The sequence below is a fragment of the Puma concolor genome, chromosome A1 (assembly GCF_028749965.1).
Source record: "Puma concolor isolate L17-30 chromosome A1, mPumCon1.1.hap2, whole genome shotgun sequence".
NCBI classification, from domain to species: domain Eukaryota; kingdom Metazoa; phylum Chordata; class Mammalia; order Carnivora; family Felidae; genus Puma; species Puma concolor.
Genome location: NC_141667.1, coordinates 129,768,723 through 129,792,649, shown reverse-complemented (window position 1 = coordinate 129,792,649; position 23,927 = coordinate 129,768,723). Strand labels below are relative to the sequence as shown.

The 23,927-nt window shown below is 40.4% G+C and overlaps 1 protein-coding gene across 5 annotated transcripts in view; it reads right to left on the bottom strand.

Moving 5' to 3' along the window:
* The window catches only part of CDKL3 (cyclin dependent kinase like 3), a 103,826-nt gene that overhangs the window by 4,882 nt on the left and 75,017 nt on the right, over positions 1-23,927 (bottom strand). For all 5 annotated transcript variants that reach the window (XR_015250158.1, XR_015250160.1, XR_015250161.1 and 2 more), the window contains one exon: positions 365-530. The gene's annotated coding sequence lies outside the window, so the exon portion shown is untranslated. The remainder of the gene's footprint in view (positions 1-364; positions 531-23,927) is intronic.

The window sequence follows — 23,927 nt, the reverse complement described above, 5'->3', positions numbered from 1 at the left end:
CCAAGGTATCTGGGGCCTGAGCTGAGGAGATTCAGAGTGTGGTGATGATTTCAAAACTGGGAGCTAGAAGCACCTAAAGTTTGTTTACTCACAGGTCTGGTGTCTGAGTCTCGAACACTCAAAAACTAGGACTTGTGACCACAGGCCCTACATACAGCCTCACCATGTGGTATGGCTTTCTTGCAGCTTGGTAGTCTCAGGATAGTCAGATTTCTTGCATGGCAGCTTAGGGCTCCAAGTTCAAGTGTTCCAGTCAACAAGGTGGATGCTATATCACTTCTTATAACCTAACCTCAGAAATTACATCGTCACTCGTGTTGTGTTGTGTTGTGTTGTGTTGGTGGCAAGCAAGTCCAAAGCTTACCCAGACTCAAAGAGAGTAGAATCAGACTCCAGCTTTACAGAGGCAAAGGCAAAGTTCCAGAAGAGCATGTGGGATGGCAGATACTGTTGCTCTACTTGGGACTAGGATGGTCATTCAAGCCTGCCTTTCCAACACCAACCAGAATAAAGTTGCAAATCATGGAAACCTAGTGGAAGAGAGAAAGGCGGGGAACTTATTTGTGTGCAGGGCCACGTCCTACAGCTGTGTCGATTATACCCTTAATAACCAATGAGGTTACTAGGCTGAGATCCAGCTCCACTTGCTACACCTGTGCCTGACTGTGGGGCTGTGTTGCTGGGAAGAAGAGGTACCTTCTCTTATACATGTAAGATACCACAGGGGCAAGAGATGTCCCTTAATGGATAGCAAAAGGGCATTCAATCTAACTTAACATTTACCAGATACCTACTGAAAGGGAACTTTCTTTATGCCACTTTGAAGAGTATTAGGTCTTTTTGTTTTGTTTTGTTTTGTTTTGTTTTGTTTTGTTTAAGCTACACAGAGTGGACCAAGAACTATCTCAAAAATGGTGCTGGAGTTACTCATATATTTGTTAAATGGTGCAAGTTTTATGCATTAGGTACTTTAAAAAAAATTTTTTTTTAATGTTTATTTTTTGAGAGAGAGAGACAGAGTGTGAGTGATGTGGGGCTCAAACCCACAAGCTGTGAGATCATGTCCTGAGCAGAAGTCAGATGCTTAACTGACTGAGCCACCCAGGTGCCCCCATCAGGTACTTTTTGATTACATTGATTTAGAATGTTCCAGATAAATCTTGAAAGAAACTTATACACTGAAAGAAACTTATACACTGTGTCACAATGACGATAGGCCCATTTTGACCCATCTGCTGCAAGCCTTGGCCGAATGCAATAAGTGGAAACCAGGCCAAACAGAATTCAGGGGTTTTTTTTTCTTCTTTGTAGTCACTATTCTTCATTAACATAGCTTTTATATATTGATTAAATTCCTAGGGAATCGGGTGCCGGGGTGGCTCAGTTGGTTAAGCATCTGACACTTGATCTCAGTTCAGGCCTTGATCTCAGGGTTGTGAGTTCAAGACCCCTGTTGGGTGCCATGCTGGACAAGAAGCCTACTTTAAAAAAAAAAAAAAAAATCCCTAGGGAAGTAAATGCTTTCATTTCTATTTATGACTACAAGAAAAATAAAATAATACAGATAAGGCAAGTTAACTTCCAAGGATTTTTAAGGACCAGGAGATAGCAAACTCAAACCTGAGTTTGATAAGGACAGCTATGTTATAATGAAGCTCACACAAGTCCAGATATAAGTCTCTGTCAATGAGATTATTAAAAAGCGGTGATCATGCTGATCTAGCCATGCTGGTGGTCAATAGCTGGGGTGAGGAATGCATTAAATGGCAAGGCCCAGGGCACCTAATTTTTTAAAACTTATTAGGCCTCAGGTGTAGAGTGCTAAATTAATTGCACTTTTCAGTTCATGGCACGTTACCTTAATTGGTCCAGACAAGTCCACTCTTTTAGGAACCATTCTAATACATTTAATTATATTTTTTTGGCTTGTATGTGTTCTTGTGGATGTGTGTTGATGACTGGTTTGCATGTCTTTTAATTTACACAATAGCATTGTATTACAGATCTCACTCTGTCTTATTGTTTCCACTCCACACTTTGTTTTTAAGACCTATCCACATTGCTATGTGCACATCCAGTCCATCATCCCTGACTGCTGAATACTCCAGTAATGGGCACCCCCAGTGCCTATAACTTTCTAGCACCCAAAACAATGCTGCCATGAGCAGCCTCATATGTGACCCATTTTGGGCCTGTGTAGCAATTTCTTTAGACAACCTCTTGCCCACAAGGTGTCTTTAAGTGCATTAGAAAAGGTGCCTCTTCATCTTGGAGAAAACTGCCCAGTGGTTAAATGCAAGGTTGGGCAAGATGGAGCCCAGACTGAGTTTCAGCCCCAACTCACCCCCTCAGTTGGGAGTCTTGTTCAGGGTACAACTGTAGGAAGTGGCCCTGCCAACAAACATTCCCCAGTTCTCACTTCCACCAGATTTCGGCTGTTGGCAACATCACTCCTGGTTGGTACAGGAAAAGGGAGGGTGTCAACTGACCACAGAAATCTCATCATAGGATCTGTGTCTACTTGATTTGATCAAGCAGTGCTATAGTACTTGGGCAGTATATACTTGGGCTGATGCAGTATGTGGGAGCGCCATGGCTAGTTTACGACCTGCACAGGAAATGGGGAGTCAGACATGGCTACAGTACATGGGTGATAGTGCAGATATACCTGCCTGAGGCCAAGGCAAAGGGCCCGAGTAATTCAATCCCTCACTTTGTCTTAGAGATGGGAGAGAAACATCTTTTCTCTTAATGCTGTTGTCACAGGACACAGGTGAAGGGGCGGGCCTCGTATCTGCAAGGCAGCATCTCTGAGTGGCTTTGCCACAAATAGTGGACATCGGGCCCTGAGCCATCTTGCCTTTGCCCCTTGGTAAACGTCCCGGGGCTGACACAAATAAGAACTGTCAGTTCTTTCTCAAGGTCACCTGGATAGGCCAGAATTCAACTAGGATTATTCAATCCTTTAAGCAGGTCAGGTTTCAAATCCATCAGAAATTCTTAGTGACCATTCAGATATATCTTAACCCTCTTAATTTTTTTTTAATTCACTTCAACATTTTTTTATTGTTTGCTTATTTTTGAGAGAGGGAGACAGAGTGCAAGCAGGGGAGGAGCAGAGAGAGAGGGAGACACAGAATCTAAAGCAGGGTCCAGGCTCTGAGCCGTAAGCACAGAGCCCGATGCAGGGCTCAGACACAGAGCTCAGATGCGGGGTTCAGATGCAGGGCTCGAACCCACAAGCCACGAGATTGTGACCTGAGCCAAAGTCAGACGCTTAACTGATGGAGACACCCAGGTGCTCCTATCTAAACCCTCTTAAAATAACCCTCTGTGGAGGGGGCACCTGGGTGGCTCCGTCGATTGGCCATCTGACTTTAGCTTAGGTCATGACCTCATGGTTCATGAGTTCGAACCCCACATGGAGCTCGCTGCTGTCAGTGCAGAGTCTGCTTGGGATTCTCTGTCCCCTTCTCTCTTTGCACCTACCCCCTCACTCTCTTTCCCTCAAAAATAAATAAACATTGTGGAGGTAAATGAAACACCTAAGTTATAGAGAAAGTTGTTACTTTCATGCCAATGTTTTTTCAGCTGTCCAATGAGGATAATCATGATGAGAACTTCTAGAAGACCGAAGTCTTAATTCATAATTTTTTTCAGAAAAGAGTCATTGGAATTTTCAGATTTCTGGAAGAAAGGCAACCTCAGAAATCAACCTATTACTACATTTCTGGATTATGCTTGCAAATTAAGAACTACACTTCAGTATTTATAATAAGCCTGGATAGGGGTGTCTGGGTGGCTCAGTCAGTTAAGCATCCAACTTTGGTTCAGGTCATGATCTCACGGCTTGTGAGTTAGAGCTCCGCATCCAGCTCTGTGCTGACAGCTCAAAACCTGGAGCCTGCTTCCAATTCTGTGTCTCCCCCTTTCTCTGCCCTTCCCCCTCTCACGCTGTGTCTTTGTCTCTCAAAAATAAACACTAAAAAAAATTAACAACAACAACAAAAATAAGCCTGGATAACAGTCAATCACACAAGGATGTGAGCCACACTGAATACCATAGTGATTACTGTTAATGTGTGCCCTTGTGAATATGCAACAGTGGGCTTTGAAACAATGCAGAAGAACAAAAGTACAAATCAGTTGTATGCATTAACCAACATGAGGGTCTGGAAAATATGGAACACTAAGTGGGCCTGTGACATAAAAACCATAACATAAGCTTCATATTTGGGAAGAGGAGCACATGGGACACCTTGGTGGCTCAGTCAATTAAGCGTCCGACTCTTGATTTCGGCTCAGGCCATGATCTCACAGTTTGTGGGATTGAGCCCCAAGTCGGACTCCATGCTAAGCATGGAGCCTGGTTGGGATTCTCATTCTCTCCCTCCCACTTCCCTGCTCATGTGTGCACATTCTCTCTCTCTCAAAATAAATAAATAAACATTAAAAAACAACAACAAAAAGAGGAGCACAGGTTAAAACCTAGAGATGGCTGACAAATGTCAGGAAAGATAAAGAGATTCTCAAATGGCCTGGCTGCTTCACATAGGACAAGGTATCCACCACCCACTGAGACCTGACTCATCCTTCTCAAATGGTTCCAGCATAACTTCATCCTTTCCATCCCTCCCACCAGAAATACATGACCTCATCGGGGTCCTGGACCTTACCTGTAACCACAGTGTCTCTTGGTTAGCTCCCCATCCCTATATCATGGAGTCAGTAAATCACATCAATGGCTTGTTGATGTTTAATGACCTAGGAGGTCTGGGGTGCCTTCTACACAATGTGAATTCGAAGTCAGCATCCCTCCCTGCCCTGTCAGCTCAAGCCCCTGCTTTTATCATTAAGAATGATGGAGAGGGGTGCCTGAGTGGCTCAGTCGGTTAAGCGTCTGACTTCGGCTCAGGTCATACTCTCACAGTTTGTGGGTTCGAGCCCCGCGTCGGGCTCTGTGCTGACAGCTTGGAGCCTGAAGCCTGCTTCGGATTCTGTGTCTCCCTCTCTCTGTTCCTCCCCCACTCACACTCTGTCTCTCTCTCTCTTTCTCAAAAATAAAGATTAAAAAAAAAATTAAAAAAAAAAAAAAAAAGAATGATGGAGACCAGGGGCGCCTGGATGGCTCTGTCAGTGAAACGTCCTACTTCAGCTCAGGTCATGATATCATGATCCATGAGTTTGAGCCCTGCAATGGGCTCTGTGCTGACAGCTCAGAGCCTGGGGCCTGCTTCCGATTCTGTGTCTCCCTCCCTCTCTGCCTTTCCCACACGCATGCTCTCTCTCTCTCAAAAATAAACATTAAAATAAATAAATAAATAAATAAATAAATAAATAAAGCCTTTAAAAAATAAATAAAAGTATCTTTCTTCTTCTTTTTTTTTTTTTAATTTTTTTTTTCCAACGTTTATTTATTTTTGGGACAGAGAGAGACAGAGCATGAACGGGCGAGGGGCAGAGGGAGAGGGAGACACAGAATCGGAAACAGGCTACAGGCTCTGAGCCGTCAGCCCAGAGCCCGACGCGGGGCTCGAACTCACGGACCGCGAGATCGTGACCTGGCTGAAGTCGGACGCTTAACCGACTGCGCCACCCAGGCGCCCCAAAAGTATCTTTCTTCTGAGAAGCTCAAGCTCATAAGAAAAGTTTTAAGAGGGACGCCTGGCTGGCCAGTCAGTGAAGCATGTGACTCTTGATCTTGGAGTCATGAGTTTGAGCCCCACTTTGGGCATAAAGATTCCTTAATAAAAGATAAATAATAAACAACCTTTTAAAAAAACTTAAGGAATACCTACCTAATAGTGATGGAGGGTGGGGTATAATGATCAAGAAATTATTGTATCACCAGACAATTAATCAAGAAGAAACTGGCCCAAATTAAGGCAAAGGACATTTGGGTTGGCTCCTTCCTGGTGAAGTATTTGACAAAAGAGGAAAACCAAGGCTGGATTAGGCCATGGGCAGGAAGATGGGAACTTCATTTCATTCCACAGTTGCTATTCTAGACTCAAGGCCTGCCTGCCTTCAAGGAGGGAAAGGCCAAGCAAGGTTCCTTATACATGAGGTAACACTTCAGATGAATGACTAGTTGTTCTTGCAAGCTGAATTTTTTTATTCCTAACAACTGAACAAGAACCTATTCCTAGAGGAAAAATGAATGCTGAGAGCCTGTCTAGGATTCCAAGAGCTCAGAAAACCCGCTATGTCTGCCCTCCTGAGCCCCTGGAGAACGGATGTGTTCACTGTTGATTTTCTTAACCACTTTTTTTTTTTTGTTAACGTTTATTCATTTTTGAGAGACACAGAGAAACAGAGCACGAGTGGGGGATGGACAGAGAGAGAGGGAGACAGAGAATCCGAAGCAGGCTTCAGGTTCCAAGCTGTCAGCACAGGGCCCGACGCGGGGCTCGAACCCACAAACCGTGAGATCATGACCTGAGCTGAAGTCAGATGCCCAACCGACCGAGCCACCCAGGCGCCCCAATTTTCCTTCAAGAGGAAGGGGAATCTTAAATGGTAATGTCCATTTGGCGGCTGAAACACTCAAATAATCAAACAAATCTTAGCTGTTGTATCAGAGCTACATTTGGCAATTATCCACGCAGAACTAGTATAAAAGGTTTCTCCTAAAGAAAACTTCCTGGAGGAATTGAGCAATGATGGAGAAGACACGAGCCCGCCGCAGTTCCCAGGGAGCTCCTTGGAACGGAGCACGCAGAGAACGCTGGTGAGTGGGTCCATTCTGACAACTGGCAGTTCCCCGCCCTTCTCAGCTGGGGCCCAGCATGTGCATGAGAAAGTTTCCTCCTGTTGCCTCAATCAACAGCTAGAGAATCGAGAATCCCAGCTCCGCATACCAGGCTTCTTAAGCAGTGATGAATCTGCTTCACTTCCTTCTTTATTTCCTAACCAAGAATGTAGTTCCAGTTTCAGTGTGGAGGCCAGAAACGGCTGAAGACATCACCACTTCCCTTCACTCAGACATCTCCGCAGGTAAGCCACCTGCCCTACACTTCCTTCTGAAGGCCCAAGCTAGAGATCATAGTTCTTAAACAGGGCACTTAACATATGGCTTGACTCCTTATTGGACTAAAATTTTCAAAACAAACTTCCAGGAGGTGGGGACTTGGCCAATAGTGCTGAGACCTAGTGTCTATCATGGGCCCTGTGGGGTAATTATATGACCTGGAACAAATCTGTGCACATTCAGGGCCTTTGGATAACCTTTAAAATGATGCTTTAACCTTTCTCCGCAATAAAAATTTCTACAACTCTAGGCTAAAAGAGGAAAAGGGGCTGCAGAAGACTACTGGCGACAATTTCACCTACCTAGAAGAATTAGAGCTTCGTTAGAGCCACACCAGTAAGACCAGACCCAATGCTGTGAGCACAGCCTCTGGGGGGCAGGTCCATGGTCCCCACCGTTTGGGGATGAATTCTGGAATAATCACTGGTTCACTGGAGAACACAGCTGCCATTCTCGTCTCTGTTTCCTTCCCTTTTCCCTCCCTTCTCTACTCTGAGACCAAATTACTTCTGATTTACAAGGATGTATTCCCTCCCAGCTTCAGGGAGAATCACTGTTGTGTCTGAATTCGACTCAGATGTTCATGACACATAGGCCAACATTTAGATAATCACCATCCCTTTGCAAGCCTTTTGAAAAATATTCGCTTACACTATTTGATCTCCTTTCTTTAGCATTTTACTCTATCATTCTTGAGAAATCATACTATGATGGATGAAGGGCTGGTTACATGGAAAGTCATGCCATGATGAGATTACTAATCTAAAGGAAGAGACAAGGTAGAGTAGAAAAAGCTCTAAGAATATAGATAAAAAGCACGGGCAAATGCATAGGAAAATAATCACAGCTCTACAGAGTTAGTGTAGGCTTGGAGACAGGGGACAGACTGGTGCACTATGCATTGAGAAGAGCAATGACTATGTATGCACATGTTTCTAGAAACAATTCATCAATATTTCTTTTTCATTGTAGTACTCGATCCAAAATCTAAAGAGTGATCATTTAAAAATTGTGTATAGTTTCAAACATATGCAAGTAAACCTTTTGCAAAGCTAATAATTGTTCACTAATTTATATAGTGAATAATATAACGATCCCCCATGCATGCATTATCCAGCTTCAACAATCATCAGCCCATACCTATCATTATTTTATCTGCATCCCCACTGACTTTCTCCATCCAGTGTTATTTTGAGGCAAATCCTACACATCATATAATTTCATGTAGAAATATTCAATATGTATCTCTAAAAGATAAAAACTCATTTTAAACATAATCACTCCCATACTTGGAACTAATAATACTATAATGTCACTTATAGAATATATAAGTCATGTCAGAATATAAAAAGTGTTGACGAGGGGACGACTTTTGATCAGTCGGTTAGGCATCCGACTTCGGCTCACCTCATGATCTCCCAGCTCATGAGTTCTAGCCCTGCATTGGGCTCTGTGATGACAGCTCAGAACCTGGAGCCTGTTTCGGATTCCGTGTTTCCCTCTCTCTCTGCCCCTGCCCCACTCGCACTCTTTCTTTCTCTCAAAAAATAAATAAGTAAACAAACATTAAAAATTTTTGAGGAGGGGCGCCTGGGTGGCGCAGTCGGTTAAGCGTCCGACTTCAGCCAGGTCACGATCTCGCGGTCCGTGAGTTCGAGCCCCGCGTCAGGCTCTGGGCTGATGGCTCAGAGCCTGGAGCCTGTTTCCGATTCTGTGTCTCCCTCTCTCTCTGCCCCTCCCCCGTTCATGCTCTGTCTCTCTCTGTCCCAAAAATAAATAAACGTTGGAAAAAAAAATTAAAAAAAAAAAAATTTTTGAGGAAAAAAAAAAAAAGAGATGTTGACCAGTGGAGAGGTGTGAAATACTGCCATTCCCACAGACTGTAAAATGAAATGGGACTTATTTCTAGCTTATCCGATAAAACTTCAGAGAGTGGGTGATGGAATCTCATAGTCAACCTAATACTTATTATTTGTTTATTCTGCACTTCAGGGTGGGGAATCATGGATGAAATCCCCCGAAAGGAAAATTAGAGAGCCTCCATACTCATGAGCAATTCTCTTGGATAAGAGGAGGCTCCATGTAATTAGCCAATGTCACGGTGTCACACACACTGTCTCAGACCTATACACAGAGCTCAGGAATGTGAGTGAGCACCGTGGGCGAGGAAATTGCTTGCAAATCCAGCGCCCAATCCAGAAGCAACAGTCTATGAGAGTTTTCCAATGCCGGATTCTACTAGTTTCTGTTTCTTTGGAAATATTTTAGGAATTTATCAGACCTCTAATAACCTCAGTGTCGTTCACAAGGAAGTGAAGAGAAAGTAGAGTCATGTACAAAAAAGGGGGGAGGGGTTGTGAGGGATATATACATACTCCCTATATTCCTTTGTACTGATTGACAAACGTTCCTTTGAGAATGTTACATAAACACAAGGGAGCCTGGGTGACTCAGTCAGTTGAATGTCCAACTTCCGCTCAGGTCATGATTTCGCAGTTCATGAGTTTGAGCCCTGCATTGGGCTCTATGCTGACAGCTCAGAGCCTAGAACCTGCTTTGGATTCTGTGTCATCCTCTCTCTCTAACCTCCCCCACTGCTGTCCCACTCGCACTCTGTCTCTCTCTTAAAAATAAACATTAAAAAAAAATTTAAAAAAAGAATATTACATAAACACAAAGGTTAGTTTATGCAGTTCCCAAAGATTTATGTGCAAAAAAAATTCTTTAAATCAAATCCTATCTTTAAAGTTTCCAAAAGAGCACATTTTGTAAAGCTAATTCATGTTTTCTCTCATGTTGTGAGACTAGAGCTTTGAACGTTTTATTTTCTTAAAATGAAACAATCCCAACTAGACTCGCAGGAGGAAATCACACATTCTTGGGGCTGTGCATGCCTTTTCACTCCTGCACCACCACTGCAATAGTTACCTAACTGGTTTGTATGCTTCTCCTCCTCCCCCTTCACACTAAGCTGTCTTCTTAAGCACTTACCTAGTCCTGCCACTTCACTAATAGGCATTTAATGCTTCCATCACCTTCCAAAAAACCCCCAGGTCTTTAGGATAGCATTCCAAGTTCTGAGATTGGTCTCTGACTTTACTGGAACAACCTATTCCTCACTCTCCTACTCTCCACATACTCTATTTTCTGGCCGCATCAGCTAGTAAATGTTTTTAGAACATAAGCCAAGTTTTATCAAACAATGAAACACTGAATTCACATCTGAATGTAAGGGATGGGATAGCCCAGTGTTTAAGAGCATAACCTTCATGTCAGACTGGTTGGGATCCTGGCTCTGTCACCTACCAGCTAACTGACTTTGATAAAATCACTTACTCTGCCTGAGGCACAAGTTGCTTCAACTCTAAAATGGGAATGATTAAAGCACCTTTCTTGTAGAGTTGCTGGGAGGATTAGGTTAGATTAAGCAGTGCCTGGTACATAATAAATATCCAATATATTATAGCTTTTATTTCAGTTGATTAAGGTCTTTCTATCTGTCAAGAGACACCACCCCATGAAACCTTTATAGTTTCCCCAGTGGAAGGTCATCCCGCCTCTCTGATCCTACAGACCATTCATACCTCTTTCTCAGCACAACTTTCTATCTTGTATTATTTTTATTATTCTGATACACATCTTTGCTGTCCTATGCTGTTGAATCCCTGCCATGTACTAAATGCCATAGGGAATAAAAAAAAGGAAGAAAACTTGGTTCTTTGCCATGCAAGTAGTGCTCAGAATCTAGTTAGCAAACAGACATTGGCAACCCAAATACAACTCACCATTGTTTGTTCAATAAAGATGTGGTTCATTATTATTATGATGATATTGTTTTCCTAAGGTCCTCTTACAGAAGAATCTCAAAGTATGAGTACATTTTAACACAGGGACCATTTCCCCTACTACTAAACAGAATTTACTTCTAGAGAACAAATGTAGTAAAATACAATTGAACACAGCTGAGTTTGAGGAACTATCCAGGGAAAGGTACTGTCAGTGATGTTTAGAGATTGAAATGATAGAATCCAGCTAGGACTTCCTCTGCTCCCAAAACTTTTGCCAAAATAAATACACAAAGTATTAGGCCTAAGATATGGCACAGAGCTAGAAGCACTTCTAGCCTCCTTTCCCTGCTGATGAATTATGATATGCATTCTTGGTGTATGTGTAATCCAAGGGCAGAAGAGATGGTGAAGGCCACACAACCCCTCAATGCTGCATCACGTCAGCCAGCCTAGAGACCAAAACTGTGAGGTTAACGACTACAACTGGATCTCAGCTGCAGAAAACCAGCAGTCCTAATTGCTGAATCTCATCTGTCTTGTACTAAACGAGGTTTTAGGTCAGGGCCAAGTTCCCAATGTCAACAGGACTTCAGGTGAGACTGCCAGGGTTCCTGCCTCGCCCAACTGAAGATGACACCCACAACACCTGCTACAACAGGAAACAATGCAGCTGGACAGCATATTTTGACCATGTGGCTGGGCACGTGTCATCAAGATGGCTCCTCCTCAAGTAACTGCTCTGGGCAGCTAAGCAAAGAGGAGTAGCTTATTCTCCTGGATAGAGCAGACCACGCCCCCCTTTCTCCCACTGTCCCCCACTCCAGGCTGGCTGAGCAGTACAACCTTGTGGGGGTGGGGCAAGGCTGGTTTCCTCACTACACCTCCAGGATTCTAGGTCTGTGGGGAACTGTGAGAGAGGAAGCATTATTCAACTAGGGGCAGTTTTGTGTTTCTGAAAACAGATACAAAAGTCAGATGTTTGGTCAAACAACGTAAGGACAGTTCATTCCCAGAAAGCTAAAATCATTATAAAATCCCTAATTGCATCTTGCATTTTAATCATAGTATTGAACAATTTATTTTCCAATATTTGTAGATATTTCCTTTTTTTCTTTTCTTCACAACTGAGCGTGTCATCTGGCATGTGACAAAGAGTCCAGATGGGACTAAAGGGTCATGCTTTTAGTACCCCTCAGGAACAGCTTTGTCTTAATGTTGTCACATTCAGAAAAGTGATGCTTCTAATCACTAGCATCAGTAACCTCATGTTTCTACTCCAAATAATTTCTATTTTTACACACAAAAAAAGAGTAAAATATTCAAGTTGTCACATAGGCACCACTATGCAAACAATGAGAGCACCACTTTTAAGCCTGCATGATGGACCTGGCAGAGGAGGACAGACTGCATTAGTCCAACTGATGGATGAGAGTCTGAATGTTGGACAAGTGGACTAAGGAAAAGCTGTAAGTATAGTGAATACAGAAGTAAAACATGTGAGAAATGAGGGTGGCTAGTTGTATGAAAACTATACCTTTAGGGGTGCCTGGGTGGCGCAGTCGGTTAAGTGTCCGACTTCAGCCAGGTCACGATCTCGCGGTCCGTGGGTTCAAGCCCCGCGTCAGGCTCTGGGCTGATGGCCCAGAGACTGGAGCCTGTTTCCGATTCTGTGTCTCCCTCTCTCTCTGCCCCTCCCCCGTTCATGCTCTGTCTCTCTCTGTCCCAAAAAAATAAATAAACGTTGGAAAAAAAAAAAAAGAAAAAGAAAACTATACCTTTACAGAGTATCTTCTGGGTTATAGTCTACTTTCATGTACATTTCCTCATTCTGTCATCACCTCACACTTTCGTCTCATCCCACACCCTTCTTCAGTTTCAAGAAAGAACAAGAATGGTAAGATGACAAAATCAGTATTTGCTTAGCATGAAATACTATTCAACAAAGAAGTATTATATTTAGATCTTCCTTGATATGGTAAATATTGAGTAACTGCATAGCCATCTTATGGGGTGTTAAGAATAAAAGTATGTTACAGGACGTCTTGACACAGGTGTATAAAAGGACCAAAACCAACTTTAGCACAGAGTTAAACAATTACCAGTCATGTAGAAAACAGGTATCTGTGGAAATGGCTGCCAGTTTCCACAAGTCACCTGAAGAAGTTTATATTCTCACCCCATCAATGGAGTGAGCCAGTTGCCCTCCACTCAGAATGAGATCTTCAGCTCAACACATGTTCAACAGAACTTCACTCAATGCCTTGTGCAGAGCAGCTGATCAACAATTTAAAAAATTAAAACAAAGGCTTGATTCAAACAGAATGTAAAAATATGAGAAATATATTTGAACACTGATTGAATAGTTGATGGTATTAACAAAGTGTTAATAACTGCTCTAAAGACATAGAATTATGTCTTTGTAGGAAGAGGTCTTAGCTTTTAGAGATACATATTGAAATATGTAGGGAAGGGTTAAATGATGCCTAGGATTTGCTCCAAAATAATAAAGGAGGGGAAGAAATGAGTGGGGAAATACATGAAACAAAACTGACCATGTGTTGATAATTGATAATCTGGGTGATAAGTACATGGAGGGCCATTGTGATACCCTGTCTACTCTTGTATATATTTGAAATTTCCCACAACAAAAAGTTTTTTAAATTTTGGAGCATTAGAAACATAAATTAAAACTGGATGCAAAGAATCCTGCCGGGGTGCCTGGCTGGCTCAGTTGTTAGAGCATGAGACTCTTGATCTCAGAATCATGGTTTTGAGCCCCACATTGGGCATAGAGATTACCTAAATAAATAAACTCAGAAAGAAAAAAAACTTGCCACATCAACATGAATAAACATTAAAAAAATGTTGGGGAGGGGTGCCTGGGTGCTTATTCCATTAAGTGTCGGACTTTTGATTTTGGCTCAGGTTGTGATCTCTTGGTTCATGAGATTGAGCTCTGCGTTGGGCTTTGTGCTGGCAGTGCAGAGCCTGCTTGGGGTCCTCTCAATCTCTCTCTCTCTCTCTGTCAAAATGAATAAACACTTTTAAAAAATGCTGGGGAAAAATGTGTTGCAGAAGGATGTATCCTGAAAAATGTCATTTATATAAAATTCCAAACATGTCAAACAATACAAGTGATACAATACAAACTCCTAAGGTTACATGCAAAAACCTAGAAAGACAAGCATGGGAATGACAGATAGAAATTTCAAAACCATGGTTATTGGGATGCAGGAAGGGGAAGGTAATTGGGAAGGGTTACACAAGGGGCTTCAACTATTTTTACATAAGGCAGTAAACATGTGATTATCATATTATTCTCTATTCACTTTTGTATTTTTTGAAATATTTAACAATAGAAGTACACATAAAAATTAAAATTAAAAAATGAAACAGAAATTGGATAATCATTTGTGGGGATGTTCTGGAAGAGTCCTGCACTTCTTGTATTGACTTCCAAGAACAATATCCATCGCCACCCTATTCCTCAGCTTAGGAAAATTGCTTCTTTTTTTGTTAAAATATTTTTATTATAAAAAAATCATACTGACAAAAATATAATTAGCATATTTAAATAATAATAATGATAATGATAAAACGAACTCCTTTGAACCATGACTCAAGAAATCTGACAGTACTAGGACCAATAAAGTTCCTGGTACAGTCTCTATTCACATTCCCAGCAGACGGAGCTGCTATCCTGAATTTTGTGTTTTCTTTCTTGGACTTTCTCTGTAATATAATCATATATTGTGTATTTAAGATATAGTTTTACATGTTTTTAACTTGTGCATGTGGAATTATACTCTGACTTGCTTTTTTTTTTGAGGAGAGAGAGAGAAAGAGAGTGAGTGGGGGAGAGTCAGAGTGAGAGGGAGACAGAATCTTAAGCAGGCTCCACGCCCAGTGTGGAGCACAACGTGGGGTTTGATCTCACGACTGTGAGATCTTGACCTAAGCCAAAATCAAGAGTCGAATGCTTTATTGACAGAGCCACCCAGATGCCCCTTGACTTATTTTAATGTGAGATACTATGAAATGTATTGATGTTGATGCATGTGTTATAGTTCATTCATTTTCACTGTGTGTGTACTAAATTATTTATTTATCCAATCTATTGCTGATGGACTTTTGGGTTGTTTCCAGTTTTTTGCTATAATAAACAACACTGCTGGACACATTCTTATACTTATCTCCTGAAGTCTAAGTGCAAGACTTTCTCTACAGTAAACACCAAGGAAAGGAACAGTTGGGCATAGGGTAAGTCCATCTACAACTTTACCTAGATAATGCCAGATTTTCCACAGTGGTTGCCCCAGTGTGCACTCCCACCAGCCTTGAGTGAGAGATTCCAGTGCTCTGTATCCTCACCAACACTTGGTATTGACAGTTAGTTTGCCTACTGAGTGAGGTGAGAACTGGAATCTGTGATTTTAATTTCCATTTCCCCGCTTATTAATGAAGCTGAGTCTCTTGTCATGTTATTCCCCACTCATCTTCCTGCTTTTGTGAAATATCTGATTCCATCCTTTGCTCATTTGTAGGTATGTTGTCTTTTTCTTATTGATTTTTAAAGGAATTTACTATATATTTTAGATATAATAATATAAATTATGTAATTTCCCAATTGTGACCTGCCTTGTCTAAAATAAATGTGTTTCCTCCCTTTGATCTGTTAGGGTAGTAGACTAAAGCATTAGACTTCCCTACCAACCTTGTGTTCTGGGACAAACCCAACTTTGTTATTAAACAGTACCATTTTTTATATTCTGGATTTTGCTTGCTAATATCGTGTTTAGGATTTTGCAGCTGTATGTGAGATTGGGCTGTTACTGTCTTTGTTTTATTGACCTTGACTGACTTAAGTTTTAAGACTATTCCACACATCCATTCACTGAACAAAATTTTTTTTGAATGCCTACTGTATACAAGGCACTATTCTAGGCATTTGGACACATCATGAACAAAAGAGAAAAATATCTCTGTTCTGGTAGACATTACATTCTAGCCTCATATGATGAGTTAGGGTATATTTCCCTTTTTTTTTTTTTTTTTTAACTTTCTGGAGGGGCTATAAGACTTGGGAATTATCTCACTCTTAAATGTTTGAAAGAACATACTGTTTCGTTTTTGTTTATCTTTTTAATTTTTAAGTAAGTTCTACATGCAATGTGGGGCTGGAACTCATGACCCTGGGCTGAAGAGTCACATGCTCTACTGACTGAGCCAGCCAGGTGCCCTTGCAAGAACATATTTTTTAAGCATTCTGGGCCTGGTGTTTTAACAATTGATTCTTTTTTTTTTTTTTAATTTTTAAAATGTTTATTTACTTTTGAGAGAGAGATAGAGTGTGAGGGGGGAAGGGTCAGAGAGAGAGGGAGACACAGAATCTGAAGCAGGCTTCAGGCTCTGAGCTGTCTGCACAAGAGCCCAACGTGGAGCTCGAACTCACAGACTACAAGATCATGACCTGGGCTGAAGTAGGACACTTAACGAGCTGAGCCACTCAGGTGCCCCAACAATTGATTCTTTTTCTTGTTTATAGCATCATTCAGGTTTTCTATTTTTGAGTCAGTTTTAACTAATATTTTGTAGAAATTCTTCTAGTTCATTTAAAATTTGAAATTTACTTGCCTAAGGTTGCTGGCAATGTTCTCTTACAGTTTTTGTTTTGTTTTGCTTTTATCTCAACTGCGTCAGTACTTACGGCCACCTTCACATTTCTTACCTGGCCTGCTGCCTCTTCCCCATTTTTCTTGATCCATTTCACAACAGGCTTGTCAATTTTACTAGTCTCATCAAAAAATTAACTTGTGGCTTTGTTCTCTATTGTATTATATTCTCTATTATATCTCCATTTTTCACTTCATGAATTTCTGTTCTTCTAGTTATTACTTCACCCCTTTTATTTTGGTTTTATTCTGTTCTTTTAAAAATTTCTCCAGTTGGTGTTTAATTCATTCATTTTCATCTATTCTCTTCTTATAGAAATATTTAAAGTAACATATTTCCTTCTTAATGTCACAAGTCTTCTTTAACTTTTATAAAAACCATAACACACATACACACAAATGCACAAATCATAACACTTCAGCGAATTATCACAAAGTGAACAGAACATGGGTGACTCCTATGCAGGTCAAGAAAGAGAACATTACTAGCCTCTCCCAGTCCAGTCTCCTGCTTTACAGAAGGTAACCACCATCATGACCTCTGTCACCACAGATCAGTTTTAGCTGTTTCTGAACTTTATGAAAACAGAATGTAGTATGTATTCTTTCTTATATTTGGCTTAATTCTTTGATATTATATTTATGAGATACATCTAAGTTGTTGTATGTGGGTATAGTTTGTTCACTTTGTGGCTATATATAATATTTCATTATATGAATACACTAGAGTTCATTTATCCATCGTACTTTTGATGAACATTTGTGAGGTTTCCAGTTTGGAGCTAATACAAACAATGCTGATGTGAACACTGTTTCATTTTGAAATAATTTCAAACTTGTAAAAAAGTTACAAAAAAAGTACAAAGAACGTTTTTTCCTGAACCACTTGAGACTAAATTGCTGGTATGATGCCTCAAATAACTTAGAATTTATACGCAACTCCTGTGAACAAGGGTATTGTCTTACTTAACCCGAATACAATAATCAAAAGCAGGAAATTAACATTAATACACTACTATCATTGAATCCACAGACCTCATTCAGGTTCTTCCAATTCTCCCATATGTCTTTTGTAGCAAAACCCTCCAGTCAGGGATCACATGTTATATTTGGTTTTCACATCTCTCTTTCTCTTTCAATGTGGAGGAGTTCTTCAGTCTCTCCCTGACTTTCAAGGACTGACTCTTTTGAATGCTTCAGGCCAGTTGTTTTGTATAGTGCTCCAGATTTTAGTTTTTCTGACATTTCCTCATGTTTAGATTCCAGGTCATGTATTTTTGGTAGGAATATCAAGGAAATAATGTTGTTATTTTCAATGCATCCTGCCAGGTGGTAAATTAGGTCAATTTGTCCCATAACTGTGAATGTTCACTTTGACCAATTTACTAAAGTGTTTTCTAACAAGTTTCTCCTCTGTAAAATTATTCTCTTCCATTTGTAATTAATAAGTTATCTTGTGGGAGACATTTTGACACTATGCAAATATCTTAGTTTTAGCATCCATGAATGATTCTTGTCTGTGATAATTATTAGTGTGATGTCAAGTGATGATTTTCTTTTTTCATCATTCCTTTTACATTTATTAAATGTAATTGTACTATAAGAAAGAGCTGTGTCTTCTCCCCCCGCTTATTTATTTTTTTCAATTATTTATTTGTATGTATATGGACTCCTAGATAGTGATTTGTATTTATACGTTATACTCCATTGCTGTTGTTATTTGTTTTGTTGCTCCTATTGTCTCAGAGTTGACTGTTAAAAGCATCTTCCAGTTGGAATCTGTGTCCTTTAAAAAAAATTTTTTTAAGGACTCCCTTACTTTCTGGCACAACAAGATGTTGCAGACTCATCATCTACTTTCCCTACCCCAGCCCTGGAGTCAGCCATTTCTTCAAAGAGCTTTGTCATCTTTTTTTGAAGAATACTATTTGGAAGTAAAGATGTAGGCACTAGATGCACTCATTGCTAGAGATGCATCAGCAGAAAAAAATGAAGAAAAATATAAAAGTGTATGTGAAAACACATACATGCATCTATATCTCATAAAAACCATGAGTTTGTGGGAATGCAAGCTGGTGCAGCCACTCTGGAAAACAGGATGGAAGTTCCTCAAAAAATTAAAAATAGAACTACCCTATGACCCAGCAATTGCACTAGTAGGTATCTATCCAAGGGATACAGGTGTGCTGTTTTGAAGGGACACATGCACCCCCGTGTTTATAGCAGCACTATCAACAATAGCCAAAGTATGGACAGAGCCCAAATGTCCATCGATGGCTGAATGGATAAAGAAGATGTGGTACTTATCAGGGAAATACAAATCAAAACCACACTCAGGTATCACCTCACGCCAGTCAGAGTGGCCAAAATGAACAAATCAGGAGACTATAGATGCTGGAGAGGATGTGGAGAAACGGGAACCCTCTTGCGCTGTTGGTGGGAATGCAAATTGGTGCAGCCGCTCTGGAAAGCAGTGTGGAGGTTCCTCAGAAAATTAAAAATAGACCTACCCTATGACCCAGCAATAGCACTACTAGGAATTTATCCAAGGGACACAGGAGTACTGATGCATAGGGGCACTTGTACCCCAATGTTCATAGCAGCACTCTCAACAATAGCCAAATTATGGAAAGAGCCTAAATGTCCATCAACTGATGAATGGATAAAGAAATTGTGGTTTATATACACAATGGAATACTACGTGGCAATGAGAAAAAATGAAATATGGCCTTTTGTAGCAACGTGGATGGAACTGGAGAGTGTGATGCTAAGTGAAATAAGCCATACAGAGAAAGACAGATACCATATGGTTTCACTCTTATGTGGATCCTGAGAAACTTAACAGGAACCCATGGGGGAGGGGAAGGAAAAAAAAAAAAAAAGAGGTTAGAGTGGGAGAGAGCCAAAGCATAAGAGACTGTTGAGAACTGAGAACAAACTGAGGGTTGATGGGGGGTGGGAGGGAGGAGAGGGTGGGTGATGGGTATTGAGGAGGGCACCTTTTGGGATGAGCACTGGGTGTTGTATGGAAACCAATTTGACAATAAATTTCATATATAAATAAAAAAATAAAAAAAATAAAAACTTACCAACCAAAAAAAAAAAAAAAAAAGAAGATGTGGTATATAAATATACAATGGAGTATTACTCGACAATCAAAAAGAATGACATCTTGCCATTTGCAACTACGTGGATAGAACTAGAGGGTATTATGCTAAGTGAAATTAGTCAGTCAGAGGAAGACAAATATCATATGACTTCACTCATATGAGGACTTTAAGAGACGAAACAGATGAACATAAGGGAAGGGAAACAAAAATAATATAAAAACAGGGAGGGGGACAAAACAAAAGACACTAATAAATATGGAGAACAAGCAAAGGGTTACTGGAGGGGCAATGGGAGGGGGGATGGGCTAAATGGGTAAGGGGCACTAAGGAATCCACTCCTGAAATCATTGTTGCACTAGATGCTAACTAATTTGGATGTAATTATTAAAAAAAATTAAAAGAAAAGAAAAAAACCAAAAACCATGAGTTTGTTCCATAATATACTTATTTGCTCAAATTCTAGAATATACATAAAATTTATAAAAGTTTCAGAATTGTTAACACATGCTCCTGTGAAACACGAATTTACTAACTAGAGTACAATATTTGTGTACTGTTCTTTTTGTTTTTAGCTTTACAGTATAAAGGCAAAATACTCTTTTCTCTTTAAAAAATTTTTTTTAATATTTATTTATTATTTTTTTTTTTAATTTTTTTTTTCAACGTTTTTTATTTTTATTTTTTTTGGGACAGAGAGAGACAGAGCATGAACGGGGGAGGGGCAGAGAGAGAGGGAGACACAGAATCGGAAACAGGCTCCAGGCTTCGAGCCATCAGCCCAGAGCCTGACGTGGGGCTCGAACCCACGGACCGCGAGATCGTGACCTGGCTGAAGCCGGACGCTTAACCGACTGCGCCACCCAGGCGCCCCTTAATATTTATTTTTGAGAGAGAGAGAGAGGCAGAGCATGAGCGGGGGAGGGACAGAAAGAGAGGGAGACATAGAATCTGAAGCAGGCTCCAGGCTCTGAGCTGTCAGCACAGAGCCTGATGTGGGGCTAGAACTCACGAAGCATGAGATCATGACTTGAGCTGAAGTTGGATGCTTAACTGACCGAGCCACCCAGGTGCCCCCAAAATACTCTTTTCTAAAGTTATTTAGGTTAGTTCTTTCCTTCTCTACCCTCTCCACTGTAGCTATTTTATTCATTTGTTATGATTTGTATTCAATTTTGGTTCCCACCCCCAACACACACACACATACACACACACACACACACACACACACACACACACACACACACACCCTGGTGTCAAATCAATTAAATGGAAGGAAGGAAAAGTATTTTTTTAAATGTTTTATTTATTTTTGACATGGAGAGAGACAGAGCATGAGCAGGGGAGGGGCAGAGAGAGAGGGAGACACAGAACCTGAAGCAGGCTCCAGGCTCTGAGCTGTCAGCACAGAGCTCCAGGCTCTGAGCACAGAGCCCGACGTGGGGCTCAAACCCACAAACTGTGAGATCATGACCTGAGCCGAAGTCGGACGCTCAACCGACTGAGCCACCCAGGTGCCCCAAAATGAAAAGTATTTTTAATGAATGGTAATAGAATAATAGGATATCTGATTGGGGAAATAATGAGCTTCAAGCTCCATTATATTCCATATGCAAAAATAATTTAAGATTAGATCTAAATCAATCAAATATTACTACTGTAAAACTTCTAGAAAATACATAGGAGAGTATCTTTGCAACTCTGGGACAGGTAAAATTTATTTAGCTCATAGAAAGCACTAGCCATAAGAGAAAACATTGATAAGTTGGACTTCACCAAAATTCAACATTTCTACTCATCAAAAGATACCATTAGAAAGATTAATAGGCAGAGGTGCCTGGGTGGCTCAGCCAGTTAAGCATCGGACTTTTGATTTCAGCGCAGGTCGTGATCTCACATTCCAGCCCCACGCTGGGCTCTGCACTGACAGCACAAAGTCTGCTTGAGGTTCTCTCTCTCCTCTCTCTCTGCTCCTCCCCTGCTCATGGTCTCTCTAAAAAAAAATAATTAAAGGGGCGCCTGGGTGGCTCAGTCGGTTCAGCAACCGATTTCAGCTCAGGTCATGATCTCACGGTTTGTGAGTTCGAGCCCCACCTGGGGCTCTGTGCTGACAGATCAGAGCCTGGAGCCTGCTTTAGGTTCTGTGTCTCCCTTTCTCTCTGCCCCTCCCCCACTCATGCTCTGTCTCTCTATCTCAGAAATAAATAAACATAAATAGATAGATAGATAGATAGATAAATAAATAAATAAATAAATAAAATAATTAAACTTAAAAAAAGAAAGAAAGAAGGGGGCGCCCGAGTGGCTCAGTCAGTTAAGCATCTGACTTCAGCTCAGGTGATAATCTCACAGTTCGTGGGTTTGAGCCCCGTGTCAGGCTCTGTGCTGACAGCTCAGAGCCTGGAGCCTGCTTTGGGTTTTGTGTCTCCCTCTTTCTCTGCTCCTCCCCTGCTCATGATCTGTCTTTCTCTCTCCCTCAAAAATAAACATTAAAAAAACAATTAAAAAAAAAAAGAAAGATGAATAGGCAAGCTACATACTTATGTACTGGAAAAATGTTCTCTATCAATAAAGGATCTGTATTCAGAATAGATTAAAAAATCCTGTAAGTTAACAAAAAAGACAAAGAACACATTAAAAATGAACAGAGGTCTTCAATGGGCAACAAAAACACATTACAAATAGCCAAAAAGCATATGAAAAGGGACTCAGTCATTACTCATCAGAGAAATGCAAATTAAAACCCCAATGAAATACTACAACATCCCCCCTAAAATGGTTAAAAGAAGAGATGACAAGCCCAACATTGGTAAGAATATGTAACAACTTAAATCTTCAATCGCTGCTTTGGAAAACTCTTTAGCAGTTTTTCTAGAAAGTTTAATGTACATATCTACTCTATGACCTAGCAATACTACTCAAAGGTATTTGCCTGAGAAAAATGAAAACATGTCCACAAAATATTTGTATAAACATATGCATAGAAGTATTAAAATCTGGGTGCCTGGGTGGCTCAGTTGATTAATCATTTGGCTCTTGATTTCGGTTCAGGTCATGATCTCACAGTTTGTGAGTTCAAGCCCCACATTGGGCTCCGTGCTGACAGTGCAGAGCCTGCTTGTGATTCTCTCTCTCTCTCTGCCCTTCACACTCTCTCTCAAAATAAATAAATTGATTTTTTAAAAAGTATTAAAATCTGTCAGCAACTGAAAGTGAAGAGATGGAAAAACTTTTCTCATGAAAATTGAAGCAAAAAAAAATCCAGGATAGCAATATTTATATCAGACAAAATAGACTTTAAAACAAAGACTAGGGGTGCTTGGATGGCTCAGTGGATTAAACATCCAACTCTTGATTTCAGCTCAAGTCATGATCTCATGGTTTGTGGGATCGAGCCCCACATTGGGCTCTGTGCTGGTAGCAATGTCAACGCAGAGCCCATGCAGGGCTTGAGCCCACAAATCGTGAGATCATGACCTGAGCCAAAACCAAGAGTCAGAGGCTTAACCGACGGAGCCACCCAGGTGCCCCAGGAATGAACTACTTTAAGTGGATAGATTTTATGGTTTGTTAGACATATCTCAATAAGGCTATAAAAAAAGAAATGAATTGAATATACATATACAACATTGATGAATCTCAAAAACACTGTGAAAAAAAGAAGCCAAGTACAAAAGAATATCTACTATATGGTTCATTTACATATATACTATATGATTCTATTTATATAATATTCAAATACAAATAATACTAATCTGTGGTAACAGAAGTCAGAAAGCGGTTGCCTCTGGTAGGAGATATTGACTGAAAATATATAATTGTTTATTTGTTATATATTTTGCTTTGGGTGGCTGTTCTATATTTTGATATAATTGTTCTATATTTTGCTTTGGGTGGTTGTTACATAAGTATATTTGTCACAACATATGAAGCTAAACAGAATCTGTGCATTTTATTTTACGTAAACTATACCTTAAAAAGAATATATCTTTTTTTTCTGGTTCAAAAGGTATCTACATTTTTATTTCTGATAGGTATTTTCAAAGTGCTACAAAAGTCATGCACCAATTACACTCCCACTAGCAATGCATCAGATTACCTACTTTACCCAAAGTCTTCCCAGACAAAATGTTTTCTAACTTGGATTTGTGACAATTTGCTAAATTCAACAGTTTTCTCTCCAGATACTTTAAAAATACATTTTCTAATTATCAGTGAGGATGAATTTGTAAATGTTTAAAAGCGAATTCTAATCCTAACCACATGCTTTTCATCTTCTTCTTTTCTTTTCTTTAAAAAGAAGATATCTTTTTTTTTCAATATATGAGAT